This window comes from Vulpes vulpes, chromosome 3 (genome assembly GCF_048418805.1).
Source record: "Vulpes vulpes isolate BD-2025 chromosome 3, VulVul3, whole genome shotgun sequence".
In the NCBI taxonomy this organism is placed as follows: domain Eukaryota; kingdom Metazoa; phylum Chordata; class Mammalia; order Carnivora; family Canidae; genus Vulpes; species Vulpes vulpes.
Window position 1 is genome coordinate 73,782,093 of NC_132782.1, and position 6,684 is coordinate 73,788,776.

Genomic DNA, 6,684 nt, shown 5'->3' on the forward strand with positions numbered 1-6,684 from the left:
GCAGGCCCTGAAGTCTTTTGTATCTGAATAGAATACAGCAATTTCCTAGTAACTCCACCAATCAGAATGGAGTTAGGTTCTAACTACCATAAATGAGAGGCTAGCTGAAATCTGGTTTCAAGGCATACTTACTTCTGACAGTTGAGCCCAGGTGCTGTCCCTCACAGATACACACTGCCTGCAGATCCACATTTTATATGGTTGTCAGAAGCAGCAAGAGAGGCAAGTGGGAAGCTGCTGACCTGTAAGGCTTGTATCTGAGATCAATACAACTTATACCAAGGAAAATCCTACAGTAGAGTGGAGTTAGCCACTAAATCCCAGAGAAGCTAGTCTATTTGGAAGCTGGCTTCAAGGCGTACTTACCTCTAAGAGTTGAGCTTGTGGCCTGTACCTTCTGCATCCTAATTGCCAGTAGACCTAACTTTTAACATCCTGTTGTTCAATGCCTGACAGAAGTGTGAGAGGCAAGTCGAATTTGCAAACCCCGAAGTCTTTTGTATCAAAACACAATACAGCGATTTCCCAGTAACTTCATCAATTAGAATGGAGTTAGGTTCTAATTCCCATAAATGAGAGGCTAGTTGAAAGCTGGCTTCAAGGCATACTTACTTCTTAGAGTTGTGCACAGGTGCTGTCCCTCACAGTTCCTAGGTTCCTGGGGTTTAGTTTCTTTTTTTTTTTTTTTTCAAGAGAATATTAAATCGCTTATTGACTAAACATGATAATGGACGATACACAAGCTTTAATCCCATCTATAATTTTATCTGATACCATAATTCAATTTAGATATATTGCATAGGATGTGCCAACAATCATAATAACCAAATAAACTCCAGGACTTTGCTTGGGTGACCCTTTTAACGGTGAACTCCAGGTCACAACACATTAACTGTCAGTTCAACCACACCAAGGTTTATGGAGACAATGGCTTCTGTGCCCAAGCAGGTTGCAAATAAATTTCGAATGGAACCTGGCATCACCCTGAAGGAATTCTAACTTCACACTGTTGGGGTAGTTTACCAAGATGGCTTCAGAGTAGACTAACTTTACACAGCACATTTAAAAAAAGACACATTTATTCAGCGTCATGATCAGACTATTACATTTAGCAATCAACAGCATGGGTGCAAAAAAAAAAATCTACATTAAAACCCTTTGTTGGAATGCTTTAGACTTTCCACAGAACAGAAACTAAAATAACCTGTTATACAATTAGTCACAAATACAGTCCTCAAGTTTTTTGCCCATACACATGAGTATTGTCTAAAACATGTCTTCTTTGTAGCAGGTAGGCCCTGCCACCACTGTGCTTGGCTGAGTTCACAAATCTGTTGTAACCTGTAGCTCCCTGTCACTTCTCTGGCTCTCCTCTCCTGCTAAGCTTTGTTTCCTGGCAGCATTTAAAACCTTCTGCCACTGCCATAGCTGCTGCTGCTGCTGGAACTGCCATAGCCACCTTGGTTTTGTGGTTTGGAAAAGTATTGGCCTCTACCACCATAGGGGCCAGAGCTTCTGCCTCCAAAATTTCCTCCTTTCATGGGTCCAAAATTTGAGGATTGATTGTTGTAATTGCCAAAATCGTTATAGCTTCCACCACCTCCAAAGTTGCTTCCGTCATTACCAAATCTGTTATAGCCATCCCCACTGCCACTGTATCCACCACCACCTCGACTGCCACCGAAGCCACCTCGACCACTGAAGTTCCCTCCATGACCAAAGTTGTCATTCCCACCAAAACCACCTCCACAACCACCACCAAAGTTTCCAGAACCACTTTGGCCTCTTTGGCTGGACGAAGCACTAGCCATCTCTTGCTTCGATAGGGCTTTCCTTACTTCACAGTTGTGGCCATTCACAGTAGGGTATTTTTGAATGACAATCTTGTCTGCAGAGTCGTGGTCGTCAAAGGTCACAAAAGCAAAACCCCTCTTTTTGCCACTGCCTTGGTCAGTCATGATCTCAATCACTTCAATTTTCCCATACTGTTCAAAATAATCTCTTAGATGATGTTCTTCAGTGTCTTCTTTAATGTCACCAACAAAAATCTTTTTCACAGTTAAGTGGGCACCAGGTCTTTGAGAGTCTTCTCAGGAGACAGCCCTCTTTGGTTCCACAACTCTTCCATCCACCTTGTGCGGCCAAGCGTTCATGGCCACGTCCACCTCCGCCACGCTGGCATACGTGATGAACACAAAGCCTCTGGAGCGCTTGGTGTTGGGGTCTCTCATTACCACACAGTCCGTAAGCGTCCCCCATGCTCAAAATGGCTCCTCAGACTCTCATCAGTTGTTTCGAAGCTCAAACCTCCGATGAAGAGCTTCCGCAGCTGCTCGGGCTCTTTGGGAGACTCTGACTTAGACATGACAGTGGTGGGAGGGGAGACTTTAACGATGCTTACTCGGCGGTGTCCAGGGGCAGAAAGCTGGGGTTTAGTATCAAAATCCTCTTTTGATGTATTTCAGGAGAAGGTTGAGAGACAAGTGGCAAGCTGGAAGCCTGGAAGGTTTGTCATTCTGAGTGCAATACAGCTTTTGAATGGAAACAACAACTGGAGTATGGAGTTAACCTCTAACTCCCATAATATCCAGTCTAGGCGTCAGCTGGATTCAAGGCATACCTACTTCTGAGAGTTGAGCTAATGGGATGTCCCTCCCGCAGCCTATTTTCTGTTGACTTAGCTTCCAACATCCTTATGTTCAATGCCTAATATCAGTTGTGTGAGAAGGAAGTGAAAGTTTCAGGCCCAGGACCCTTGTGTCTCCAAGTTCAATTCAGTGAATTATTTATTTATTTATTTATTTTTAATAATAAATTTATTTTTTATTGGTGTTCAATTTCCCAACATACAGAATTACACCCAGTGCTCATCCTGTCAGTGCCCCCCTCAGTGCCGATCACCCATTCAGCCCCACCACCTGCCCTCCTCCCCTTCCACCACCCCTACTTTAAGTCCCTTGACTTCCCTTGGAACTGGTCCGTGTCGCTGGTCTTCTGGGGGAGGGGCCTGCTGTGCTGATTCTCAGGTGTTAGCACTTGGGGGAGCTGCTCTGCCCCTGCCTGGTGCAGGGCTCAGTGGGGGTTGTTCACCCCGTGAGGCCCCGGGAGGAAGCCACAGTGGCGGAGGCAGCTCTGGGACCCTGGAGTCAGCTCCCGCAGTAGCTCCGGGGCTCTCCATCTGCAGGGCCTGGGGGCTCCGGGGCGGGCCGCTGATCTGCTCAGTTCCAGGCAGGAGCGTCCTCGCTGTCCTCGGCCCTCCCGGCCTCTGCCTGTCCCTGGGGGAGGCCGGATCCTGGGCTGTGTCCCGGCGCCCTGTGCTCCAGAGCTTGCGCTGTTGGATTCGGGCTCCCGCCCCGTATCCCCCTTCGCGGAGCCGCCTCCCGAGCCCCTCCGAGCTGTTCCCGGAGCCGCGCCGCCCCCTCCGCGGAGCTTCTTCCTCCGCCCGAGCCGCCGCCGCCGCCGAGCTGCTCCCGGAGCCGCGCAGCCCCCTCCGCGGAGCCGCCGCCCGAGCCCCTCCGAGCTGCTCCGGGTCCCGCCGAGCGCTGCAGCCCTTAGGGAGCTCGGGGCGCATCTCCCGGGGCGCAGTTCCTCTGTTAGTGTCCCCGGGAGCCCGAGGGCATCCCCGCCCTCCTGGGTCCTGCTCCACCTCCCTGCGGGCCCCTTTCCGCGGGGAAGGTTGGTGCAGCTCCTGCTCCTCCGGGCGGGGCTCTCCTGTCCTGGGGACACTCGCCCCGGCCTCAGCCCGGCTCCTCGCGGGGCCCCTCCCCCTTGGAGGCCTTTTGTTTCTTTATTTCTTTTTCCCCGTCTTCCTACCTTGATAAAGGCGCGAACTCTTCTCACTGGAGCGTTCCAGCTGGTCTCTCTTTAAATCTCGGGCCGAATTTGTAGATTTTCAGGATGATTGGATGGTTTTCTAGGTAATTTGTTGAGGACAGGTGACTTGGGGACCCTACTCTGCCGCCATCTTGCCCCTCCCCCTCCTGTCGTGCTTCTCCTATACTGATTTGCTGTCCAGGGTCATTTGTGGGGGCGGACGAATGTTACAGGAGCTTTTTCTATTTCTAAAATCGGCCACCATGATTTTGATAGGAATGACATTGGAACTGCGGGTGGCTTCTGGAACTGTGTACATTTTTTTTTAATTTTTTATTTATTTATGATAAGGCGGAGGGAGAAGCAGGCTCCATGCACCGGGAGCCTGATGTGGGATTCGATCCGGGGTCTCCAGGATCGCGCCCTGGGCCAAAGGCAGGCGCCAAACCGCTGCACCACCCAGGGATCCCCGGAACTGTGTACATTTTAACAAGATGAAGGCTCCGACCCCACGAGCCCAGGATGTCCTCCCAAAGTCTTGTAATTTTCAGTGTACAAGTCTTGCACTCCCTTGGTTCAGTCTAATTATTTTGTTCTTTTGGATGCTCCTGATAAGGGAGTCATGTCCTTAATTTCCTTTCTGAGTGCTCATTGTCAGAACAAAGCAAGGCTACTGATCTCTGTTCATTTTGTGTCCCACAACTTTACTGAATTCACTCATTAGTTTTAACAGTTTTTGGTGGAGTCTCTCGGGTTTCCTGTTTCTAATGCCACATCTTCAGCAAATAGGGACAGTTTGACGTCCCCCTTACAGGTGTGGAACCTTTTCTGTTTCCTGTCTGTTGACTACGATAGGACTTCTAGTGCTGAGAGGGGACTTCCTTGGCTTGTTCCTGCTCTTCGGGGAGACGATTTCAAGTTTTCACCCTTGAGGATGATGTCAGCTGCGGGCCTTCCTACATGGCCTTTATTCTGTTGATATACATTTCCTCAAAACCCACTATGCCAAAAAAATTAAAAATTAAAAAACCCGCTATGCTTTTTATGTTGTATTTTGTCAAATGCTTTTTCTGCAACTCTTGAGAGGATCGTATGCCTTTGTACTTTCTCTTGTTTTTGTTTTTAAGATTTTATTTATTTACCCATGAGAGACAGAGAGCAAGAGCGAGCGACCGAGAGAGAGAGAGAAACAGAGAGATAGAGAGAGAGAGAGAGGCAGAGACACAGTCAGAGACAGAGGGAGAAGCAGGCTCCATGTAGGGAACCCGATGTGGTACTCAATCCTAGGAATCCAGGATCATGCCCTGGGCCAAAGACAGGCGCTAAACTGCTGAGCACCCCCGGGCTGCCCCATGTCCTTTCTCTTGTTACTGTGATGGATCATGGTGACTGATATCTATAGGGGACACTGGTGGGAGATGGGCAAAATAGATGAAGAATATTAAGAGCGGGATCCCTGGGTGGCGCAGTGGTTTGGCACCTGCCTTTGGCCCAGGGTGTGATCCTGGAGACCTGGGATCAAATCCCACGTCGGGCTCCCAGTGCATGGAGCCTGCTTCTCTCTTTCCCTGTGTGACTATCATAAATAAATAAACATTAAAAAAAAAAGAACATTAAGAGCTATAAGCATCTGGTTCTCAAATAAATAAGTCACAGATATTTAGAAAGTGCAGCCTAGGCAATAGAGTCAGTACTGGGATCCCTGGGTGGTGCAGCGGTTTGGCGCCTGCCTTTGGCCCAGGGCGTGATCCTGGAGACCCGGGATCGAATCCCACATCGGACTCCCGGTGCATGGAGCCTGCTTCTCCCTCTGCCTATGTCTCTGCCTCTCTCTCTCTCTCTGTGTGACTATCATAAATAAATTAAAAAAAAATAGAGTCAGTACTATTGTGACAACTTTGTATGGGGACAGATGGTGATGACACTTCTCGTGGGAAGACCTGAGTATGCACAGAATTGTCAAATCACTAAGTCGTAGCCCTGAAACTACTGTAATATTGTGTGTTGACTGTACTTCAATAATATCAAAGAAAAGGGGTTTCTGATGGGACCCACAGTGGGTCCATGAAAGGCATTAAAATGGTCATTACACATATGAAGGCACCTCTGAAGAGGGGATAAAGATGCTCACATGTCTTGATGTGAATTTTCAGAAGATTTACTTGAGAGAGGGTGCAGTGGGGAGGGGTGGAGGGAGAGGGGGAATCTGGAGCAGACTCCTCACATACCAGTCACCAGGTCTGGATGAGGAACACGTGTGGACCACAGTCACCAGGTACAGGTGAGCCCCATATGGGACCCAGAGCCACTAGGACCAGATGAGGCTCAGGTGGGGACCAAAAAGACCAGGTCCAGGTTGAGGCCCAGGTGGAGCCCAGAGGCACCAGGTTCAGGTGAGGCCGAGGTGGCAACCAGATTCACCAGGTCCAGGTGAATCCCAGGTGGGGACCAGATTCACCAACTCCAGGTAAGGCCCAGGTGGGGACCAAAGTCACAAGGTCTGGGTGAGGCCCAGGTGGGGACACAGTCTCCAGGTCCAGGTGAGCCAAAACTGAGGACCAGAGTCAACAGGTCCAGCTGAGGCACAAGAGGGGACCAGAGTCACCAAGTACAGGTGAGGCCCAGATGAGGATCAGAGTCACCAGGTCCAGGTGAGGTGTAGAAGGAGACCACAGGACCCAAGTCCAGGTGAGCCCCATGTGGGAACCAGAGCCACCAGGTCCATTTGAGGCCTAGGTGGGTACCACAGTCACCAGGTCCAGGTGAAGCCCAGGTGGGGACCAGATTCACCAAGACCAGGTGAGGCCCAAGTGGTGACCAGAGTCACCAGGTCTGGGTAAGGAACAGGTAAGGACCAGATTGACCAGGTCT

At 49.8% G+C, this 6,684-nt stretch overlaps 1 pseudogene; it reads right to left on the bottom strand.

Moving 5' to 3' along the window:
• Positions 1-725: 725 nt before the first annotated feature.
• Positions 726-3,016, bottom strand: LOC112909304 (heterogeneous nuclear ribonucleoprotein A1-like; annotated as a pseudogene).
• Between the last annotated feature and the right edge of the window lie 3,668 nt (positions 3,017-6,684).